The following is a 12,798-nucleotide window of genomic DNA, read 5'->3' as shown; positions in this document are numbered from 1 at the left end:
CACTTCCTGTAGCACAGAAAGAAACCACACGTGTGGTAAGTTGAAAATTATTTACAGTACTTACAAAGTCTTCAAAGGTCAGGTTCCTGTGCTTATCCATACAGCAGTTATAAAAACCCAGGCAGTAAAGCTTAAGCTACCAACATGAGTTTGACCAAACTGCGGAGGCAGTGGAAGACAGGAGTGCCTGGCGTGCTCTGGTCCAGGGGGTCACGAAGAGTCGGACACGACTCATTGACTAAACAACAACAAAAAGGGAAGTGAAAGGCGAGAGATCAAGTCCAAACTCCTCCTCCTCCTCCTCCTCCTCCTCCTCCTCCTCCTCCTCTTCTTCCATTTAACTGGGGAAAGTCCCATTGCATTCAGCAGTACCAACTTCCAAGTAAACATCCACAGAACTGGGCCACATCTCTACCTGTTAGCAGGAACTCATTGAATGTCTTTCTGACAATACACGGTATCCCATCCTCAAGCTCTCTTTTCTCACCATGAAATCTGTAGTGTGGCATGAGTATACTGACCTACTCCATAGGGCTGTTGTTAGGATTACTGAGATAATGCATGTGAAGTACTTTGCGAACTTAAAAAGAGTGTGCCATAAAATGCCACCACGATTTAGCTGATGGAAGTTGTCGTTCAAAACATCAGGTTGGTGTAGGCTGGACGAAAGCATTCAGTTGGGGTATTCTAGTTTGGGGGCCTAAACTCTTTGAGTTTTTGCATCTGACTTTCCCCTTGTTGTTGTTGTTGTTTAGTCGTTTAGTCGTGTCCGACTCTTCATGACCCCCTGGACCAGAGCACGCCAGGCACTCCTTTCTTCCACTGCCTCCCGCAGTTTGGCCAAACTCATGTTGGTAGCTTTGAGAACTCTGTCCCACCATCTCATCCTCTGTCGTCCCCTTATCCTTGTGCCCTCCATCTTTCCCAACATCAGGGTCTTTTCCAGGGAGTCTTCTCTTCTCATGAGGTGGCCAAAATACTGGAGCCTCAGCTTCAGGATCTGTCCTTCCAGTGAGCACTCAGGGCTGATTTCCTTCAGAATGGAGAGGTTTGATCTTCTTGCAGTCCATGGGACTCTCAAGAGTCTCCTCCAGCACCATAATTCAAAAGCATCAATTCTTCGGCGATCAGCCTTCTTTATGGTCCAGCTCTCACTTGTATACATCACTACCAGGAAACCCATAGCTTGAACTAGACGGACCTTTGTTGGCAAGGTCCTCCAAAATCAAACAGCATTACCAAGTCTTTTTCATTCCTGAATTTCTGAGGCCAGCAGGACTACAAATAGGGTACACCTCTGCTGATGTTAACACCTGGGATAGTCTGTATGGAGGCAGATGGGTCTTTCGGATAATTGGGGTTTAAGTCATTTAGGGCTTTAAATACTAACTGGGCACAGAAGCAACTTGATTCTGGAGAGTAATACTTAGACCCCACTGATATTATAGTCCTGCAGAAAAATAATTGGTTTGCTAATGAAAAGAACAGTCCTGGACTAGAGGGGAAATGCTTGATATTTTGTTCCAGCTGCTATTCCCTCGCCTCTTGTCAGCAAACTATGGTAATGGGGAAAGAAGCAAATATCCTATAGTCGGCTGCTGGCTGGTTTTGTGGAGTCTGGCTGCATCTTCCACCATCCTCTCCCCCAGGAATTTAAAGATCATATAAATGCAAAGCATGTTTGCTAGAGATGGGTTTTATGTTAGTGCCTTGACACTGTATGAAATTTACAGCTAGATTTCTCTCACAGCCAAGCAGAAAACCTTCACACATTGCCATAGCTCATCAACTAGAGAGACTAGCGGGGGGAAAGATGTCTAAAAACTCCTCAGTCTGTGCAGGATTCTTTTTTGTTTTAAAGAATATTAGAACAAGACTGACAACTTTAAGACCGCTTTGCAATTAATCTCCTTTCAATTGTGAGATAGAATTGCATGAATGTATCTTCATTGCTTCCTTGAGATAGGTAGACATAACACCAAACCTTGGTTTGATGGTAATGGATGGGCAGAAGGCAACTCGATAAACTCATCCCACTCTGCTTCCCTTTGCACAAGGCAACTCTCTTTCTCTGATACTTGTTTGGGGACAGACGATGATCTGCACCTCCCCTGCAAACCGGGATCAAATCTTGCTTGGCATGTTTGCAGGGCAAGCAACGCTATCAAGACTTGCAAGCTTCGTTCTGCTTGTTCCAAAGCTGGGTTCTGGTAGTTGGGAGCCCTGAGGCAGTCCCCAAAATCGGGGTCCCTCTCCCCAGAAAAGGAGTTCATGAAAAATGCTACCTGAAAATGTGTCTGAGGGGAGTTTTAAGTGCAGTAAACAGGGCCAGATTTAGGTTTGATGAGGCCCTAAGCTCCTGAAGGGCCCTTTATATGTCCAGCTGTCCTTTGTCAACAACAAATTGCCACTGTTTTTTGTGTTGAATATATGCTACATGGTAATTTATGGACCTAATAGGTATCTAAAGCCATTTGCACATAACAAAATATGTATTTTATCAAAGTAACTGATATAGAAATGAGCAAACCAGTGATATTTGAGGGAGCAGGCTAGCAGGCGGGGCCCATGACTTACATCAGAGGAGCCCACACAACGCAAAACACTGTTGCTATATGTAGGTTTTTTGTTTTGTTTTATCTTATATTTTGGAAACGTACATCCAGTTTTTTCCCCTTTAATTTTTTTTGGGGGGGCCAAGAGAGTGGGGCTCTGAGATCTATAGCTTGTTTAGCTTATACGTAAATCCGGCACTGGCAGTACAGTGATACCTCAGGTTAAGTATTTAATTGGTTCTGGAGGTCCGTTCTTAACCTGAAACTGTTCTTAACCTGAAGCACCACTTTAGCTAATGGGGCCTCCTGCTGCCGCTGTGCCGCCAGAGAACTATTTCTGTTCTTATCCTTAAGCAAAGTTCTTAACCCGAGGTACGATTTCTGGGTTAGCGGAGTTTGTAACCTGAAGCGTATGTAACCTGAAGCATATGTAACCTGAAGCGTATGTAACCTGAGGTACCACTGTAAATACAGCAGATGTGGATTCAGTTCGTGACAGATTATTATGTCTTTTTCGTTAGGTGAAATGATTCACCTCAACACTGGAACTCAACATTCAAGGAAGCTGAATGTTGGGAGACTCCGGAAGACAAAATAAAACCCTTCTTCGTGCAGCACATGGTCAAAGTTGCTGCCGCAAGAGACAAAACTGGCCACAAACTTGGCTGTAAAAGAAGATGAGGGAAATTCATGGAGCGAGAAAACTGTTGATGGCTACTAGCCTCAGAGGCAGCCATGCTTCTGCATCCCAATTGTGTGGCGAGTCCCCGTCCCCCCCAGTGGAAATAAAGACACATGACGCAGTTATTAAGGTTAATGGGCTAAATAAGGCCACAACATTATTGGTTACAGGTGATGGGCGGTATTGGCTTAGGCATTGGTCCTAACTGACTATATCCGACTTCAGCCCGTCCGCTTGAAGTCTGGAAGGGTTAACCACCAGTAGGGGGAGTCCTGTTGATGCATATCAGCTAGGAACTCCCCCGGGGTCACCGCTCGCCTCCTTAGGCTTCGGACAGGGCCACGCCCCCCAGAATCCTTTATCGGACTCCCCTTCAATATGTGGGGCAGGTGATGGCGCTACCTCCCCTCTTCCATCTACAGAACCATACCAATGCCTAACCACCAATACCAAGAAAGTTGTGACGATTTGCTACGAGGTAGGTGAAAACCAAGTGGCTGGTGCCAATTTGCCAAGTGGAAAAATTCCTACCAGGCCCCTTAACAGCGACCAACCAAGGTCCATAGCAAGGTCAAGGAACGAAAACCTTATAGGGCAGGAGGGTGGGAAACAGGAACAGCTGGTAGGTGGGAAAAGAGGGAGTTTCCCGGCCACGCCTGCCTTAAATAGGGCAGGCCATGCCCCCAGAGCCAGCCGATTGGTTGGCCAGGGGATGACACGGCTGGGGGTTCCCCCAATCGTGCGGGGGCTGCTGCCGCGCACGTGATGGGGCCGTGATACCCGCAACTCCATCTCCTCTGCAGGGCGGAAGTGGCTTTACTGGAAACCACAGGAGGGGAGAGCTGCTCTTATCCTGCTTACTGGTTTCCGCAAGGAAATTCTTCAGTCACTGTGAGAACAGGATGCTGGACTAGATGGGCCATGGGCCTGATCCAGCTGTCTCTTCTTATGTTCTTATGACATTTTTCACCTCAACAGTCTTCCTAGCAAAATGCAGGACTCGCTGCAGCCCACCAAATCTGCTACCAGCATTTGGTCGGCCCTTCTCTAAATTTGCATCCACCAGATTGTAAATTATCCATGCAATTTCTTCTCCGCCCATGCCTACAGAAATCCCTATCATTATTTTTTTAATTTAAAAAACGAGTCGAGGCTTCAGGGACAAGCAAAATCAAACGCGGCTCGGCCCGCTGACCTGTGTTCTACTCCAGAGTTTGTTCCACAAACTTCATGCAAATTGAGGTCGCTGAGTTCCTCTCCTGTTAGATTTGTGTCCTGATGTTATTAAAATGTTATGTTTTTGATATGGAAATTGTGAAGGGAGGAAAACGCTTGTACAAGCAGGTTTTAAAGATAGAGCTGTGCCTCCAGGTCAACCTATTGCTGCACTTAGATGTAGAAATTTAACTGGGGTAAATGTTCCATTATACGGACATGGTGCTTTCTTGAGTGCATCTGTCCATCATAACTTAAGAGCTGCAGCGTTTACATCGCTCTTCAAATCGACTGTGTCGTTAACTCATGAACAATGGCCTCCAGGCATTGTGCAATTAAAAACAGAAGTGGTTTGTAATCTGTGCCACAGGAACCCCTGAACACATTTGGTATTGATCAAGTAACGTATAATTAAATCTAGGGATGGGTGTTAAAAAAAAGTTCCATTCTGCTCTCCATCTTTTTAAAAAATGGTTAATGTGGTGTCAATAAAACTGTCAAATATTATGGAATCACATAATCTTAGAGTTGGAAGGGACCCTGAGGGTCATCTAGTCCAACCCCCTGCAATGTGGGAATCTCAGCTAAAGCATTCCTGACAGGTGGCCATCCAAGCTCTGCTTAAAAACCTCCAACGAAGGAGAGTCCACAACCTCCTGAGGTGGTTTTGACAAATGGCCGCCCAAGTGTGAAAGATGGATTTGATGCAACAAGAATATGAAGGGATACGGAAGAAAGGTGTTTGTGCAGAAATGATCATTTTGGTTTTGGAGCATCTTCTGGGATGCCCAGCCAGGGAAGGTTTTTCTCACCTGCAACCAGGTCAAAGGAAAGACCTTGAGATCCAACAGAGGGAGAGAGAGTAAAGCAATAATCAGCTCAATGATAACTTGCAAATCCAGCATAAAATGAGGACAAATGTTGATTTTTGGCACAGCACTGGCTGATTTATGAGACTGCAGGTAACGGGAAAATTGCAGGCTCTCAGAGAACCTGGTATGCGCCCAACTCCAACCGCTCTGTGTTGCGTCTTCCAGATGTTACGAACTACAACTCCCTTCAGCCCTGAGCCAGGCCAGCCGTGTCTTTTTATTTCTTTTATTTCATAAAATCTATGCACCGCTTGATTGTAAAAAGAAACAACCGCCTCGAAGTGGCTTACAGAATGGCAAAACAATAAAATCGTCAGGAGAAAATTGCAGCAATAGTTTAAAACATACAAAAAGTGAAAATACTAAAACAGGTTACAATTCTCACACCAACTTTCCAAGCGTCTGCAGAGGCAAACCAGAATGTTTGCAGCCAAAATGGATACAGCGAAAGCATCTTGCTTGATATCATGAGGCAGGGAGTTCCAGAGTCTAAGTGCTGCCATGCTAAATGACTGAGTTCCTACAAATGATGTTGCGGCTGATGGGAGTTGCATGGCGAAACCTCAAAGCAGGTTGGGGAAGGGCTTGTGTAGAGATGTGCGATTGTCACAGGCATAGGCAAACTCTGGCCCTCCAGATGTTTGGGACTACAATTCCCATCATCCCTAGCTAACAGGACCAGTCGTCAGGGATGATGGGAATTGTAGTCTTAAAACATCTGGAGGGCCATTGTTTGCAAAAACAATGGAGGGTTTGTGGCACATTAATGGCCAAGATGTTTATTGTGGCATAAGTTTTCATGAACTAGAGACCACCTCCTTTGGGGCTGCTCTGTGGAAGTTGGTGCCAGCCTTTGTCATCCAGGTGTTCTCCAGATGTTTTGGACCACCCCATTCCACCAGTCTCAGCAACTGCAGCCAAGCAGTGCCAAACATCTGAGGGCACCAAGATGGGGATGGCTGGGTCACAAGTCTGCAAGTGTGCAAGGCTCTCTGCTGAGACAGAACGACTCTCTTGAAATACTTAACCCCACAGGGCCCCTTCCACCTTCACGGAGTTTAACACAAATCTATCATTTAGCAAAGCCTGCCTTAGGAGAGAAAACACGCTTTCTTGAACCATCCAAGAACATGGGTTGAAGAGAGCGGCCTGTCCCACTAGATTGTTCCTTTCTCAATAAAAATGTGTATTAGGTTTTATCTAAAGGCGAGAAAGAATTCTGTTGTGCCAAGGGCTTGAGTGGGCGATCTCACCACTAAAACGAAAGGCCCCAACCTGTATCAAAAGCAACCTAAATTCTAATCGTCAGATATCATCACAGCACATGGCCTTTACTGCTGTCCTACGTTTGTCCAAAAACTACCACTAAAACCCACTCCTTTTGTTGATAGTCCCAGGATGGTAAGCCCTGCCTTATGTAATGCTGGGTGGGCAATGAAGTGCCCGCAGAGACACACAAGCACGTCAGCTGCTGCACGGGCCACGTTAGTATGCCAATGTGCCCCCCCCAGCCTTTGCTATCACTCTGCACCCGGTTTTTATTCCTGCATTGCAGAAGGGGGTTGGACTAGATGAGGCGGCCCCTTGCAACTCTACAGTTCTGTGGAATCAGCTGTCTGGCACGTGCAATGCTGCACTAGTTAGGTCCTTCTTGCTCCACCCAGAACCACGTCTCAATCAGTCCGGGATGCCCTGAAATCCATGGAACTTGGCTGCTGAGAAAACTTGCTTGGCACTCGAATGTCAAGAGAGGACTGCTTGCATTGCATTGCTCAAGGTCTCCATTCTTTGCCTCTCCCAATGGGCAGCATGGCTGGAGATTCGGAACCCTAGAAATCTGCTGTGCTTTTGTGTCCTTAACATTCGTCTGAAGACTGCCCAGTCAAGCTACGCTCAAATCAGCAGGGCAGTTAAAACTTGCAAAGCGGGTTTGATTAGATGAGCCTTTGAGGTCCCTTCCAACTCCCAACATTTTAGAATTCTATGAAAGCTGCCGAAAAGCAGTAGGCCACAACCATTTTCATTACCCTTTCTCCATGAATGCCTGGGTGCCAGTCCTAGGTAAAGGTAAAGGGACCCCTGAGGTCCAGTTGTGGCTGACTCTGGGGTTGTGGCGCTCATCTCGCTTTATTGGCCGAGGGAGCCGGCGTACAGCTTCCGGGTCATGTGGCCAGCGTGACTAAGCCGCTTCTGGCGAACCAGAGCAGCGCACGGAAACGCCGTTTACCTTCCCGCCGGAGCGGTACCTATTTATCTCCTTGCACTTTGATGTGATTTCGAATTGCTAGATTGGCAGGAGCAGGGACTGAGCAACGGGAGCTCACCCCATCGTGGGGATTCAAACCACCAACCTTCTGATCAGCAAGTTCTAGGCTCTGTGGTTTAACCCACAGCGCCACCCGCGTCCCTTGTTTATGATCTAAAGGAATATAACCCCCCCCCCCCCCGAGCTCCATAGACATAGAATCATACAGTTGGAAAGGCCCCCAAGAGCCATCTATTTCAAACCCCTGCAATGCAGCTTCCCCTTACGGGAATTGAACCTGCAACCTTGACATTAGCAACACCACACTCTAACCAGCTGAGCTACCCACCAGTTCCTTTGCCTGGTGAGATTGCTACTTGCCACAGGTGAGCAGGTGTATGTTTATCTGCAAGTCCGGGTAACCGAATGCACCTCTGCAAGCTTGATGCGTATGCAAAGGATGCCGGAAATGTCAGCTCGGAGCAGGGCAAACCTGAGCACAAAGAAGGGGCAGGATAGTTCAAATTCCACACGCTTAAGGCTTCGCTGCTTCGTGGATGCACAGCACATACTGTACAACAGGAAAGCATGACTTGAAATTCGAAGGTAGCCCTTTGAGAAGATCGGGAGCTGCAAACAAGCTTCCTTGGACTACAGTTTTATTGTGCATTGTTATGCATCTTCCCCTGCAAACATAAAATTAGCTTTGGTCATCTATTCCCAGTTCCCTGCAATGCAGGAATTGCATGCAGCCACAAGAGTGCCTTGGCATATCCTAAGGCAGACTCCCCCAAAGCGTTGCTCTCTGTATAATCTGGCGATTCCAACCCGCCATGACTCCAGCCAGGTTGGCCAAGGAGTTATGGGAGCTGTGGTCTGACAGCAGGTAAGGGCGGCCAGGTTAGGGGTGGCACTCCCAGTTCCAGGGCTGGACCAAAGACACTTGGGTGTTTGAGGTGAGAAATTCAGGCAGCGGCACTCTGTACCCCCCTCATTTAAAACAGGGTGCAAGTCACCAGGAAGTTTTCAACAGTTGTGCAAGAGCTCTCGACAGGGGGTTGCAATGGAGAATTTACTAGTGGGTCGTGTCCCATGGGGCTGGATTCATCTCCCCTCTCCAACAACCTGAACGTCCACCTTCAAGGCTGATGCCTCTCTCTGTGCCCAGTGGTGAAATCCATCAGGCTTTGGCGAGGGCTGGCGACAATGCATCTTAGAAGAAGCCTCTGCAAAATCAAGCCATCACCACTCGCAAAGCAAGACAGAAAGGATACCTCTGGGAATCTGCAGGAGAACATGGGGATGCCTTGCCCCTGCTGTCTTACAGCAACACTACAATAGGAGACGTCGGGGACATATTTTGCCCTAAGGTAAGTTATCCCTGGATTCAGAAGGCACACAGACCAGAGTCTGAAGTCAGGGCTCCTCCACACTTACTACCTGCCCCACAATTTCTAGACACAGGTCCATGCTTTCCTGGTCTGTGTCTGAGCTTTTTTTAATAATAAAAAAAATCCCGCTGCTTTTTCCAGGAAAAGCTGATCTTTAATGCTGAATCGGAACAAACAGCAATTCGGATTTTCCACTTAATTGTTTTCAGTGGTAAAGAGCGAGTCTTCATGGAGAAAGTGCTGGGGCAATAAAATAAAACTAAAAAGCACTCAGACACAGGACCTGGAAATATGAAGCAAGGTTAAGTGTGGATGAAGGTTAAGTATGGTCCTACAACCATAGCAATGTTTCTGCTTCTGCAGTCTCTTCCTTCAAGGGATCCAAATGAATAGAGCCTCACCTCCATTCAAGGATGCTGAAATGTTGTTTTCCAAACAGAAAAAAGTGACTTTAAAATATCAAATAGGTCAGAAGTACAGAAGTTGGGGAGTTTTTTTGGGGGGGGGATGTTTGCCTGGGCTCTCAAATTCATTACAGTGTGAAGGAAGAAAACAAGAATGCAAACCCAGAAGAGGATGGAGATACGCCCCCCCCCCGCCCAGTTTCTTAGGGGAGTCTCAAGTCCACACTCAACAAGCTGAGCAGTCCCATCCCCTTTGGGCTGCACTGGATCCAAGTGCCTGGGATTTAATCCACTTTAACAGGGCCCTGCAGGATCTGGTTTCTTTCCGCAGGGTCTGTAAGACAGTTGTTCCGCCTGGCCTTTGGCTTGGAATCAACTTGATCCCCTCCTCCTCTTTCCTTTCTCCTTCTGTGATGGAACTCCTATTTGGGGACTTCCCTGGCTTTTTTCTGGCCCATGTAGGACCAGTCTGGATAGCTGGCCTTGGTAAAGACTTGACGTTTTCATCCCCAAAAAGTTTTGATTTGAGTTTCTGCTGAAACGAGGCTGCATTTTAATGTTGTATTTTAATCTTGTTTTTAAGTTGTATCTTAATCAATTGTTTTTATACTGGTGTTACCTGCCCTGAGCCTGGTCTTGGCCGGGGAGGGCAGGGTATAAATAAAATTTAATAATAATAATAATAATAATAATATTTAATAATAATATGATAGCCATGTTCAAATATATAAAAGGATGTCACATAGAGGAGGGAGAAAGGTTGTTTTCTGCTGCTCCAGAGAAGCGGACACGGAGCAATGGATCCAAACTACAAGAAAGAAGATTCCACCTAAACATTAGGAAGAACTTCCTGACAGTAAGAGCTGTTTGACAGTGGAATTTGCTGCCAAGGAGTGTGGTGGAGTCTCCTTCTTTGGAGGTCTTTAAGCAGAGGCTTGACAACCATATGTCAGGAGTGCCCTGATGGTGTTTCCTGCTTGGCAGGGGGTTGGACTCGATGGCCCTTGTGGTCTCTTCCAACTCTATGATTCTATAATAATAATAATAATTTACACTGTGCCACACAGCCCCCTGCCCAAGGAAGCACATGGTGTCCCCCGCAGCCACCTCAGTCCCTTGCAGCCGGCTCTGTTTCGCTGTGATCAAAGTGGGCAGCTGGAGTGGGATTTTTAACAAAATGCCTGTGTCTGCACACAAAGGCAGACAGGCAGGTGTGCAGCTGGTTGGCTCTGGAGAACAGCAAAGGTCTGTCCCTTTCCTTATTCAAGCTGGGCTTTGCTTCCAAACAATGCAAACCCCGCCAGGTGTCTTGTGATCCTCCTCCTCCTTGCATGTTCACAGTTTCCTACAAGTTTGGGTAACTGCATCTGAATGCACGCAGCACAACACTCTCATTCCTTCAGGAACCCACTAAGAGACACTTCCTTCCTTCATTTTAGACAAGGGCAGAATTACTGCTTGCATAGGAGAAGGGACCGGACAAAAGCACCTCCAAAACTAATAGATCATATGGAGCAAGATCTTTTTCTCCCAACTGAATTGATTTCTGGTGGGGGGGGGGGCGCGGATTTTTTGCACCCAGATGCTTAGAACTTCCAGGGGGAAGCAAGTGATCAATTCTTTTTTTCTTAAGCTGGCAAGCAAACTTTTTCACGCAGAGAACAGGTCTTTCTCTGCCTGTCTCGCAACGTTATTTCTGTTCTCTCTCTTGCCTACAAGAGTCAACCCCGGGCTCCTAACTCAATTTCTCCTTCAGAATAAGTTCAAACTATCTGTTGTTGAACAGAGCTAAGAGACTGCCCTTCTCCCACGACAGCGGAGAGATTTACTGGGACCGTTTTCATGGATAAAAATTTATCGGCACCCTTTGCACATCACAGTAAACCACAGGTAAGGAATGTGCCTGATTTGGTTGCTTGTCCCTTTTCGACTAGCATTAGGAGGAAATAAACTGCAGGCCCTGGTTTAGACATTATTATTAGACTTTTACTAGCATGTCCCTGGGCAGATTGCAACAAATACCAATTCTGTATTGGTAATGGGTAAAACAAATTGTGGTCCCAGGAATAGGATGGGTCCTGAAAACACAGACCTCAGGTGTCAAAGTTCAGGAGAAAGAGGTGTGGATTTGTCAGTTGCAAAAAGCTGTGCAGAGGGAGATGCAAAGCTTAGGGGTCGCTAGGGAGAAGGCCCTCTTGTCACTGCTACTCCCAAACTTCTGCGGGGGGCGGCACAACCAAGAGAGTGCCTAGGACCCACATACCTACGGGACCGCCTCTCTTGGTATGCCCCGCGGAGGACCTTAAAGTCCACAAATGACAACATTTTGGAGGTCCCAAGTCGCTTAGATTGGTCTCAACTAGGGCCAGGGCCTTTTCAGTACTGGCCCCGACTTGGTGGAACGCTCTGTCACAAGAGACCAGGGCCCTGCGGGACTTGACATCTTTCCGCAGGGCCTGCAAGACGGAGCTATTCTGCCTGGCCTTTGGTTTGGACTCAGTCTGACCCTTATGTTTTCCTCCCCTTATGGTCTTGATCTATGGGCTACTTTTAAAATGAGGCTGCATTTTAAATTGCATTTTAACCTGTACTGTATTTTAATTTGTCCCCCCCCATTATATTTTTACTGTAATTTTACTGGTGTTAGCCGCCCTGAGCCCGGCTCTGGCCGGGGTATAAATTATTATTATTATTATTATTATTATTATTATTATTATTATTATTATTATCTTCCAATCTGAGAGGGAAGGAGGGGCTCTCTCTCCGATATCCTATGTCTCCCAAGAGATTGCGATTTACTCAGGGCAGCTCCAGGCTAAAAAGGGGAACAGCCGCTCGCCAACAGATTGCTGGGGAAACAAACAACCTCACTGAGTAAACTCTTGCCTTCCTTCCTGCAAATCATGCAACAATGGAGGGCAGGGGCGGGAATCGATTTTAGCAAACCTCCTGGGGATCTACCAGTAGATCGTGATTGACCTGTTGGACGCCCCTATCCCATGTCATGCTAAGACAGGGGTTGTTCTCTCCTGGGGTTAATGCGGACGAGCAAAATGACAAAGATCAGCCCCTGTTCACGGCAAACCATTAACTATGGTTTACCGTGACGTGTGAACAAGCCTTACAAACTGGGGGGGGGGGAATGTGCACACCCCCCCGAACATCAGGTAAATGTTCAAAGAGGTCTTGCAATGCTTAAAAATTCAGAGGAATTTAGAGGCACGGCTGGATTTACAAACACGCTTAAATCTTAGGCCTGCCTTTCTTAATAAGGGCCTGCAAACAGGGAAATAAACGGCTTGGAGGAACGCATGGGGTCATGCACTCCTCCTTACGCCCCCCCTCCCCTCCCTAGCTCAGCACTGAGCAAGATTTGCTTAAATTTGGGCTCTGAAAACCCACTTGAAGTCCCACGGATACGAAGAAAGCCTAAC

This window comes from Podarcis filfolensis (genome assembly GCF_964270895.1).
Source record: "Podarcis filfolensis genome assembly, chromosome: 14".
Lineage (NCBI taxonomy): Eukaryota > Metazoa > Chordata > Lepidosauria > Squamata > Lacertidae > Podarcis > Podarcis filfolensis.
Note: the sequence above shows the minus strand (reverse complement) of the source record.